The sequence below is a fragment of the Microtus oregoni genome, unplaced genomic scaffold, assembly GCF_018167655.1.
Source record: "Microtus oregoni isolate MIOR12 unplaced genomic scaffold, Mior012 000010F_ref0000083, whole genome shotgun sequence".
NCBI classification, from domain to species: Eukaryota; Metazoa; Chordata; class Mammalia; order Rodentia; family Cricetidae; genus Microtus; species Microtus oregoni.
Window position 1 is genome coordinate 27423211 of NW_024543069.1, and position 12394 is coordinate 27435604.

At 37.8% G+C, this 12394-nt stretch overlaps 1 non-coding gene across 1 annotated transcript; it reads right to left on the reverse strand.

Moving 5' to 3' along the window:
- Positions 1–10581: 10581 nt before the first annotated feature.
- On the reverse strand, positions 10582–10744 carry LOC121453069. Its single transcript, XR_005974947.1, has one exon. It is a non-coding gene; the product is annotated as a U1 spliceosomal RNA (small nuclear RNA).
- Between the last annotated feature and the right edge of the window lie 1650 nt (positions 10745–12394).

Below are 12394 nucleotides of genomic sequence, written 5' to 3' on the forward strand. Positions count from 1 at the left end.
GTAGAAATAAATAAGATTAAAATTCATTGTATGAAATTCTCGAAAAACTAAATCACTATAAACGAAAATAAATGACATTAATGCACCATGGATACTTCATATAAAATAGAATAGAATAAACCTCATACTTTTATATGAAACACCATGTTATGATTTGCATTGTGCATATTAAGCCAATAACAATTTGTAAAATCTGAATATTTTCAATAATACTGCAGAGCAGCCTCTATCACAAATACTAATGTTAGATATGAGGAATTTAAGGCATAGAGACATTAAGTTCTAATTGTGAGTATATTTGACATGTGTGGCTCCATGTCAATCAAATTTCATGTCAAAATGCTTTTATTATCATGCAAAATTTGCTCTAGAATATATTTTGATAATGTTAGCTTCTGATTCCTCTAGCTCTCTCAGATTAAAAACAATAAACAAAATGAAACCTTTGGACAGATAATTTGAGTGTTGGTGGCTGCAAAACACACTATTATATTTTCCTGCATTTTCAATAACCCCTTATTAAGAGCAGTCAAATCTGTTCAATTTTGATCAAAAGGTGAAGTTACCTTTTTATTACATTTATATGGGTGATTTCCACTGACCGATTTTAATAAATTATCATTTTATACATGTTGAATATTAAATTTTTATTGACATCTTCTATTTGCACTGATTCTGAGGTGGTAAAATATAACACTTAATGATGTAATAATATTTTATATTTAGAAGTTTTACATGTTGCAAAGTTATTCTTTATTTGTGATAATTACATAGTAACTTAAATAGGAAAAGAGGAGCAGGCAGCATGCAAGCTATCAATGTTCCTGTCAGTTTCTTGTATTAGTTTTTAAATGGAGTGATGCATAAACTTGAAAATTGATAACTTAGGTGAAAAACATAAAAGGTAAAATAAATGTATTATTTTTAAATATAATTTTTTATACAGTGCATTCTGATCATGGTTTACCCCCTCACCTCCCAGATCTTTTCCAACTCCCTACAGTTGCAACTCCACACTTTCATTCTTTCTTTAAACAGGCAAATAAAACAGACAAATAAGTTATACTTTTTTTTTATTAAAAATTTCCACCTCCTCCTATTTTCCTGCCCCTCCTCCCATTCCCCTCTCCCTCCCTCTTCAGTCTCCAAAGACCAGTCAGGGTTCCCTGCCCTGTGAGAAGTCCAAGGTCCTCCCACCTTCATCCAGATATAGGAAGGTGAGCATCCAAACTGGCTAGGCTCCCACAAAGCCAGTACATGCAGTAGAATCAAAACCCAGGTGCCATTGTTCTTGGCTTCTCAGTCAGCCCTCCTTGTCAGCCGGTTTGATCACATGCTACATCAGTCCCAGTTCAGCTGACCTTGGTGAGTTCCCATTAGATAGGTCCCACCGTCACAGTGGGTGGGCGCACCACTCACGGCCCTGAAATCCTTGCTCATGTTTTCTCTCCTTCCGCTACTCATTTGGACCTTGGGAGCTCATTCCAATGTGGGTCTCTGTCTCTATCTCCATCCATCACCAGATGAAGGTTCTATGGTGATATGCAAGATATTCATCAGTGTGGCTATAGGATAGGGCCAGTTCAGGCGCCCTCTCCTCAGCTGCCCAAGGACCAAGCTGGGAATATCTCCTTGGACACCTGGGAACCCCTCCAGAGTCAAGTCTCTTGCCAACCCTAAAATGGCTCCCTAAATTAAGATATATATATTTCCCTGCTCCCATATCCACCCTTCCTCCTTCCCAACGGTCCCATTCCCCCAAGCTCTCCCCATCTTCCCCTTCTCACTTCTCCCTCCCCATCTCCCCTTAGAGTTGGCTCAGCCGTTAAAGGCTAGGCTCACACCAAAAATACTTTTTTAATTTTGTTTTATTTTTTATTTTATTTATTTATTTATTAAAGATTTCTGCCTCCTTCCCGCCACCGCCTCCCATTTCCCTCCCCCTGCCCCGATCAAGTCCTCCTCCCTTGTAGTAATGGGGGCGCAGCGGGGCTGCGTCCCCAACACCCCAGCCGCCTGCTCGGCTAGCTTATGCCCGAAATAATTACACAGAAACTGTATTCATTTAATCACTGCTTGGCCCATTCTCTTCTAGGCTAATTCTCACATATTAATTTAGCCCATTTCTAATCATCTGTGTGTAGCACCCCAAGGTGCGCTTACCGGGGAGATTCTAGCCTAGTCCATCCTGGGTCGGAGCTTCATCCCGGGAGTGGGGCATGGCGTCTCTCTGCGGCGTCTGCCCCGGAGAGGAGAGCTGTGTAGTCTCTGACCTCACTTCCTCTTCCTCCCAGCGTTCTGTTCTGTTTACTCCTCCCACCTATCCTCTAACCAATAAAATGGGCCAGGGCAGTGCCTTTATTAGCCAATGACCTTCCTCCATCATTTCCCCTTTTTCGGTTTAAACAAAAAAAAAAGGCTTTAACATAGCAAAATTACATATAACAAAACAGTTATCAAGTAAAAGTTACAATAATCTTTATCATAACTAAGGAAAACTATAACTATAACTAACTATTCTTAACTCCATCAAAGACTCCAGAAAGATATATTACCTAAGTAAACAAGAACTAAGAAACTTCAAACTCTAGAAATGACAAAGACATCTCGCTGCCTGGACAGTCACCCAAAATTCTTTTGTACCGTTGGGGCATCCATCTTCAGCCTTCAGGCCCATGGTATCCAGCAGACATTTTTATAAAGCAGGAAAATTCAGAGTCAGTACAGTCACTATCTGTTGTGTCCTGCAGAATGTCTCGCAGACTCTTTCATGAATCAGGAACCCCGAAAGATCATCTCACCTTAGGCAAGTTCAGTAGTCCTCTCTCTGCAGGTTCTCTGTGTCCAGTTTATGCAATAGTTCAGGCAAGAGCAGTTTCTTGTCCAAATGGCTATCAAACTCCATAACGAGCCTCTTTGATGCCCATCTTCCTCTTGAAGTAGATTGGTGCTGCCAGGAGCAGAGTGTCTCATTTTCATGAAAAGTCCTAAGTTATTAAAACATTTAATGTCCTATTCTGTAATCTTTGAAAGACATGAAGAATGTCTATCTAAAATATATCTCTATATATCTAGAAAATCTAACTAACATGACTACAAGCTTTACTATTATCGATGATTATCCATTAACAACCTATATTTCCTAATTATACAGTACATATTTAAATGAACTACACAATCACAATACCTTAATCAAAATCAGAAACACTTATATATATATAACAAAATTGACCTTAAATCTCTATCAATAAAGCAAAATCTATACTAATGTAAATTATTCATATCTATATCATATCCCCCTTTAAATGTAAAAGGACGTTTATAAACCATATTTGGGAACATGGGCGCAGTTTTTTCTCTCCAAACTGCTTCCTGCTGAATGGGGGCGTCGTTAATTAGGTCTTTCATGGTATAACCTGTGTGCTAGTTTCATCTAGTTGGCAGTTGAGCGAAGCAATATTTTGAAGGCGTGCACAGGAACCATTCAGGAGGACGTGGTCCATCATACCAAATCGGAATAGAAGAAATGAACAGCGTCTCATCCTCTGTGAAAACAAAATAAGAAACTCCTTTCCAAAGTATCATATCCTTAGATCCAAATTCAAAATATCTATGTTGGATTAATTCAGCAGCATTCATAAATAAATATCTTTTAGCAGCTGTTGCTCCTTCCTCAGCATTCAAACAATTCAAAGAGAGCATAATAGCATACAGTATCAAGATTCTCTGTGTATTTTCCATCTTTGTTCATTTTATTTTAACCTCTATTTTGTTTATTTTTACTTTTAACTTTTTGCTTTTTGAGATAGGTTCTCTGTATCTTTGACCTGAAGTAACTCTGTAGACCAGGCTGTCTTTGAACTCTCAGAGATCCACCTGTCTCTGCCTCCCAGGCATTCGGGATTAAAGGTGTACACTACTACACCTTGAACTCACAGAGATCTGTTTGTCTCTGCCTTCTAGGCACTGGGATTAAAGGCGTGTGCTACCACACACAACTCTCTTCCTTTTTTTTTTTTTGGTTTTTTACTTTAAGAACTTCAACTTTTAGTCTGCATATATTTTTAACACACAGTAAACCATTTAGAAATTTTGTTTGTCTTTGAATCTCTCTTTACTGTATATCTCTCTTTTTCTGACCACAAGAGCAATTTACCAAGCAATCTCAGTAGGACTAAAGGCGTGGCTTTGCCAGCTAGATCCAGTCCATTCCTTAGCTTTCCAGCCTCATGGCGGATATACAGGCTGTAGCCATGTTTACTGTGACAACTCTACGGCATTTCAAGGTCCTACCAGCAAGCGAGCTTCAGCAGCCTGTGCTTGCAAACCGCACAAACCGCCTGCGTAAAAGAGTCAGAGTTTGCCCTGGCAGGACAACCCAGAAAGCCGGCATTTTTAAACAGCACAGCTTTTTTCCTGCTATGGCTGAAAACTGAAAAGCATGCGTTCAGCTTTTCGTCAACACCATTTAAGTGTTTTGTGGCAGGACCTCTTTAGAGCTGCAGGGTTTTGCAGCTGAAGCTGAGTCAGGAAGCCTCTCTTAGATGAGGCGCTTGCTTGTTAGCAAGCAGAGCAGACCCGAGAACACATCGAGTCTAGTTGCCATCAAACAAATCGTAGCACTTTACTCCAAATGCTCTATTCAAAAGCTCTGTCTCCCTCAGGAGCCAGACAGAGATCACAATGGAGGCACAGCCCCGGGAAGTTGCGCTTTAAAATGACACAGCGTTTTTTTCTGCTACTGTTGCCGAATCAGGTTGAGAATTGTTGCTCCAGAAGTTCTTTCCTTGGTGTCTTCCACCTCCTTTGGCTCTTAAAATATTTATTTATCCTACGGAGAAACCCTGTCTCGAAAAATCCACAAAAAAATATTTATTTATCCTCTTATGTGTAGACCCATGTGCCCTGAGGGGAGGTTTTTGGTGTAGAAATCTCACTTAGGATTGAATGTTTCAAAGTCTCTCATTCTCCATACATTATCCAGTTGTGAGGCTCTGATTTAGTACCCATCTGCTTCAGGAAGCTTCTCTGATGCTGGCTGAGCCAGACACTGTTATACAGGTATATCAGAATGCCATTAGCATTCATTTTACCACTATGGTATTTTGCTTCTCCCTAGGCCCACGACCTACCTAGTTTCAGGTCTTGGTAATGCAGGCATGGTCAGGCATGGATTCTATCTCATGGAGATGAAGCAGGCCTTAAATCCAATCAGGTAGTGGTTGCTTACACTCCCAACTTTTGTTCCATTATGGCCACAGCAAATCCTGCAGGCATCTCAATGTTGTAGAATATAGGGTTTGTAACATGTTGGTATTTACCTTTCTCTTCTGGCTGTGTTTAGAATATCTTACAGTACCATGAATAGTAGTCACTGATGGCACAGACTCAAGCTGGACAACAGCTCAACTTTGCCATGTTCAATAATATGTGTAAGTTTCGTCTTCATCAATAACTCTTTACCATCATTTTCTGGAGAGTAATCAATAGCCCAGCAATAGCTTGAGTTGTTTGGAGGTTTTGTATAGGGCCCCTTTGGCCAGCAACTCAATTAGAACTAACTCATTACTAACATTGAAGTAACTTGAAACATTGTGTCTCCCATTATTTGCTGACTCAATTTATCGTTATTTTTGTACGTTTATATGTTTCAAGACATTCTCTTCTAGTAGGTTTCCACATGACCCGTCAAATGGCCCTTAGTTTTAACTGTCACCTCCCTGTTTCCCTCCCTTAATTCCATTATTCTCCCATCTCCATTTAATACTTTCCCTACAGTCTCTCCTCTTTCTATCTCTAACTATATATTCTTGGAAAATAAACATATTTAAAACAAATTCTATTTATTTGTGTGTGTGTTCTGGGTAGGGTTGGCTTCTGTGTTGATGACACTGAGTGGTGGTTATATTACCTAACAGATTCTACTGGTAAAGAAGTTAGCTATCAGTAACCAAGCTGGCCAGTTCTAAAGTCAGGGCTATGCAACCGACTTAGACTTACTTCATTCTTCTGCTTTTTACTTCCTTCTTTCCTCATAACATTGTGTAATTTCTGGAGAATGACTAAATTTTTATTAATTTTCCTCAGTTATTAAAGTTGGCTGAACATTAGAAATTTCTAAAGGTTGGCTCTAGACTACATGCACGATATTAAATTATCAAGTAATATAGGATATTAAACTCCTAAACGTAGCAAATATTGACTTTTTTTCAAAGAAGTTTTCTCAGAATTAAAATTTAACAGTAGTAATTTTCCACTGATTTGGAACAAAGCAATCATTTCTGAAATACCGAATTTTATACAGTATTAAAAACATATATCTTTTCTTTTACTTCTACTTCTGTAAAATTAATTCATTTAAAAGCAATAACTTGTTGTAATTATACCAGTTGATGATGTTATACAATTGATTTTGATACTATAATTTTGTGGTTTCTAGGTTTCTTCTATATTTTGCTTAAGGAAATATTAAGGGTTCTAGTGTCCCACAGTTACAGCATGTCTTTGATAAATCGTTTTCCAGTTAAAACAAAAAAATCAGTCAATCTCCATTTATTCCCCAACATGTAAGAACACTACCAAAAGCACGGAAATCCTGGCCCACAGGGATATAGAAACAGAAGCCATATAGCTCAGCTTTACTGTTCTTTTTTTTTTTTTTAACTTTTGTCAGAGGCATGCCAGAGACTCATTCAGGAAAGAGAAGCACAGTCTTTTAATTTAAGAAATGGCTGTTAAAATATTTGCTAGATAAATGAAACTTTTTGCAGCTGTATAACTAAAAATATATAGCAACACTAATGAAATTTAGTTTACATTCATTAGGAAAGAAAAAGATATTTTAATTCTTGATGATTAAGGATGCTGTTGCTATAATCTAATTTTGGAAGAAATTAGATTCAATAGAGTTTAAAATGATAAATGCATATTTAGAAAACCTAATATCACAGAGAGAAATATTGTTGCGTTTTTGCTCAGCAATTAGATGTAATTGTCCTTGGAAACCATTGCAGACTGATAACAGGAAATAAGATAGCCTTCCTGCGCCTGGCTATACCATCTATAGACTCTTCACACTGCAGAGCTGCTATGGGTGTTGGCTCCTGCCTTCCTCTACCACCGTCCTCTAGACTTGGAGTGATGGCTATTGAAAGTTTTCAACAGAACTGATATGCAGCATCAACCAGCAAATCTTTGGCTCCTTCTTCATCATTGTATACTTTAAGCTTTGGGTACTCTAATTAATCCCTTGATATATGACAGTTGATAGATTCCTCACAGTCTGACTTTTAAGACACTAAATGTGATTCTTCTGGAATTATAAGACAAAAGTGCACTTGGAAGTATATTTTCTCATTACAAATAATGAAACTTGATAAGAGAGTGTTGACATTATACAGCATCTACCTGTCTGTTTTTCTTTCCTTAGAATTATCTACTTATGCACAAGCTTCATGTCTATCTCTGAGCTTTTTGATACATCTACTTCATATATATCCTTATATACATGCATATATATATATATATATATGTATCTATATGCGTATTTTATTTCCTGAAGCTCTTACTTAGTGATTAAGTAGTCTTACATGAACTTCTGAACCCAAACCTAAGGATAGCACAGTTAGAATTAAATAAGAATGCTTAATTAAGTCCCTAGAGATTTAGACACTCTTAAATTTAGGTTTCTTATATCTACAACATGAGCTTTTCTATCTCATTATTAAGATGCGTGATTCTTATACAATTCATCACAGAGAGTATGTTCTCCATTTTTTCATTTAATGTTGATACGCCATAAAATTTTTAAAGATAAAGCAAAGAAAACCAGCCTACAAACCACAATCTCAGAGAACATAGAAAACAATGCGGACACTAAGAGAGACTTACATAAATCTAATCTACATGGGAAGTAGAAAAAGACAAGATCTCCTGAGGAAATTGGAAGCATGGGGACCTTGGGGGAAGGGTTGAAGGGAGAGGTGAAAGGAAGGGAGGGGAGAAGAGAAATATGTTGAGCTCCATAAAAATCAATTAAAAAAACTCGTTAAATACCTAAATGAAGCACAGCTGAAACAGGGTGCACATGAGCTACTTTTGGTTAAATAGATAACTTCAGTGATGCTCGTACGAGGGACCACAGGACCCTCAGTGATGCATAATGATGTAGCAGTAAATAGTGTGGATTTAGGTTCTGTGTTGGTTAGAAAGGGGACTCACATTGTCATTGCCGAGTCACCTTGATGTGATGGAGTCAACCTCATCTCAGCTACAAGCAGACTTTGCTTATCTTGGCTGAGCTGGCCATATCTGGGCTTTGACTTGCACCGCTGGGTATTCCAGGCTCTGCTATAATAACACAAGAAACATGAGAAATAAAATAGAATCACCTTAGTTTCCTCTCAGAACACTTTTGGTATTATTCGATAAGCAAAAGCAAACAGCTCAGTGCTGAGTCAGTAGGGACAGCTGTGACAGTGTTTAAAATTAAGGCCATCCATGCGGCCAGTGTATTTCACTGGTCTGCAGTTTGGCTTCCAGCTCCCCACAAAGTATTTCCTCACTAGTGTTTTCATTGTCATGGTCACACTAATGACATGAGCAGGGTGACAGTTCTTATTTGAAGAAAACTATTAGTCAAATGCTAAATCTATCACCTGTGCGCCTGGCATTATCACAGGCTCTTCATTTTCTTTGGAGACAGGTTCTGATTATGATTTACCTGAGTGAGACTCGTGGAGGCTTTTGAAGAGTACTGGCAGGGGCCTAAAGATATTACAATAAGGATATTTAACATTTATTTATTTATTTATTTGTGTTTTTTTGTTTTGTTTTGTTTTGTTTGAGACAGGGTTTCTCTGTGTAACAGTTTAAACTGTTCTGAAACTAATTCTTTTAGATCAGACTGGCATTGAACTCACAGAGATCTGCCTGTATCTGCCTCCTGAGTACTAGATTTAAAAATGTGCACTACCACCACCTGGCTTTATATTTTTATGTTTTAATTTCATATTTAAATTATATATATGCATATGATTTCTTCTGTTTTGATAAATTCAAGTCTCCCTTTCCTTCTCGCCGTCTTTTCCCATATTCACCAACACTATTCCCTTCCAATTTTATCTATTCTTTTTAAAAATTCTCACAAAGTCCTCTTATTTCTGCTAGAATGTTTGTGGGTATCACACTATCAAATGGACCATGGACAGGCTCTCAAGAGCTGCAGCCTTGAAGACTATCTGGAATATTTTCATTCAATTAAGCCTAAAACACACAAATCATCTCTATGTCAGGAATATGAAGGTATTTTTCAGATGTCTGATATTAATGTACAAAGAATAATCAGTAATCTTCCTAATTAAAAATGCCTTTGTTTCAAGTAGATTTCTTTAGAATCTATACTCTAACAAGTAGAGCTATAATAAAACACTAGACTTTTCATTTCTAAATAAATCTCAGTTAATCCTAATATTCCTGTCTACAGTTTCTCACCTTGTTTTAGATACAATTTTTAGTGGTGCTGCTCTTGGGACCATGAGATTCAGCCTTGTTGGTTACAGTATCAATAGGACACGGTGTGGAGAACCTAAAGGTAATGAGAAAAACATAGGCATATTTAGAAGGAAAGAACAAGACACTATTCATGATTGGGTGATTGAGTAAATTCAAAGAAGGATTACTGTCACATAGTTATGTCTGCAAGAGAAGGCACATGAAATATTTACTTCTCCAAAGGGATGGAGTATAGCTGAGAAGAATCAATAGGAGCTATAGTGTTTTAGAGACATTTATTTAATATGAGGACTTTGACACTTCATTCAAGAAAAGAGTTTGGCGTTATTGCCCAAATTTAATTCTCAATGGAGTCAGTCTTTCCAATAAGCTTATTGTTATGATGTAAAGTAGTAGTTTGGCAGAGGTAGGTTCCTGTCCCATTCATCTGATAGCCAAGTTCACTCTTTCGTGTTCCTGATTGGACCTAGCAGCTCATTCTTCTCATCCCTGCATGCGATTATTTTTGGAACAGCCTCTTACTTGATAAATCTGTCTGTGAATACACTGCTCAAATGGGACCACACGTCTGAGTCCTTCCAATCTTTCCCCTGCTAACTTGTGCAGTTCTATCTGGCATGCTCTGTTCTCTAGCATGGGTGTAAAGTTGTAACAGTTTTAAGTAAGCTTAATTACAGAAAAGATGCAGAGTCCTACTAGAATCCTTTTTGTCCTTGTCTTCAAATTTTCTGAAAATCATTTTTATCGCTGGGCAGTGGTGGCAGACACCATTTAATCCCAGCACTTGGGAGGCAGAGGTAGGTGAATCTCTGTAAGTTTGAGGCGGCCTGATCTACAAGAGCTGGTTCCAGGACAGGTTCAAAAGCTACAGAGAAACCCTGTCTCGAAAAAACCAAACCAAACCAAAACCAAAACCAACCAAACAAACAAAAAAACCCATAAAAACCTATGTTTATCTTAGACTATAGCTACCTAACAAAAAGCTTCTTTTTACAGTCTAATTCATTTCTGTAAAAGTTTCTACTTTTTCAAAGCAAGAATCCTTGTATAACTTACCTTTTGTATTATAAGAATAGATTATGATTGCCATACCCTACTACCATAAATTATGAAGTTAAGTTTTCTCCACTGGTGCAAACCACAGTGTCAGCACATCTAAAGGGTAATGGATGCACTTCTTCCTGAGAAAATCAGCTTCTTAACCATGGGATCTGTCAACCCAGGTAAGAATTTCTGTGCCTTTTAGAAAAATGCATTATTAATTAGTCTACTAAAACAGTAGACTAAATTCTCAGATACCTGAGAACCATCATTTGATGTAATCATATGACTCATTCTAGATGTTTGCACAGCTACAAATAAGCATGTACAGCACATAAAAACAAAACAAAACAAAACACACACACACAGACAGGTGTTGCCCACGTAGTCATAAATATATGGCAGCCCACTAGGGCATAATCCACAGTGATGATTCTAGAAGAGGGGAATATGCGGTAGGGTAACTTTAAAACTAAATCAGTGTTGCAGCAGGGTTATTACAAAAATAAACACAGAAGTGGACATGAGAGCAGTTACAAGTCCCATGCAACCTCAAGTTACACCATATCTCAGCAAGAGGGGAAGGAGGCATTGAGTCCTACCCCTAGGAGAAGACTTACAGGCAACTGAAAGCTACAAAGAGAGAGAGAGAGAGAGAGAGAGAGAGAGAGAGAGAGAGAGAGAGAGAGAGACAGAGAGACAGAGAGAGAGAGAGAGAGAGAGAGAGAGAGAGAGAGAGAGTCAGTAGTCAGGTGTATTGTTTATGGAGGGAATAAGCATAAATTGTATTTTAGTAACATGCTAAAGAAAGGCATTTCACGGCAATTAATAAGTTATTATATGAAAGAGAGAGGGAGAAATTTACACAGAAGGACAAACGATAAGTTTTTAGTAGAGTCATTTATCTCTTCTACCATTTCTACCATGTGCATTCAGGGGGTGGAATTCTGGGTGCTAGGCTGAGCACAAGGATCCTTACCTTCTCATCTATCAGAAAACTAATAGGACCATATACTAAAAGATGAAAAAGGAACAAACACAGTCCATTATCGGTACCTGGGAGACAGTAGGGAGGAGCAGAATGATAACTCAAGGGGAGTAAAACTAGAAAGAAGCAAGGCATGGTTGCCTCTGGCCAGCATCTGAACATGAAATGAATGAGTATCTATCAACCATTATTCATTTTAACTATTGCTCAATCACCAACTCGAAATGCAATAATACATATAACAACTGAAGAAATATAGTGCTCATTAATTTGAGAGGGCTCCAGGAGGAGGCATGGTGTGCATCAAAGGGTTAAAGGGAGAAAAGAAAAGCAGGAAGATATTGCAATTATATTTTAACTTCAAAAACTAAAAACTGCAAACCAGAGAGAATGTTTGGAGAAATAAGTCGATTCATAGGGACTTGTATGTAGAAAGTGAAACCGATGTAATCTTAAAGTCTAGCCAAATAATAACAGATTTTGAATGCCAACAATAGTCCTTTCTCCCCAGAAACGTAAATATTAAATTTTTAAATCTCTCTCAGTTTTAAGTCAAGCTGGGTATTTTAAATAAAAACTCTTGCTATTTTGGGGCTTCTTAAAAAACCATTTGCAGTTGATCAGCACGAGTGTGCTCTCCTCTCCAATGCCAAAGGCAGAACACAGCCTACACAGTTGCAAACCGTAAAAAGCTGAAATGATCCAAAGGACCTTGCAGGAAGACTGTCTTTTCTCAGTGGTTTACAACTATTTTTCAGTACATGTAACTGATTAGCTGTGAGTGTGAGTGCCCAGCTAAATGCCAGTGTGTTCCTAAATCCACACAGATGTACTGGTGATTTGCATTTGAAA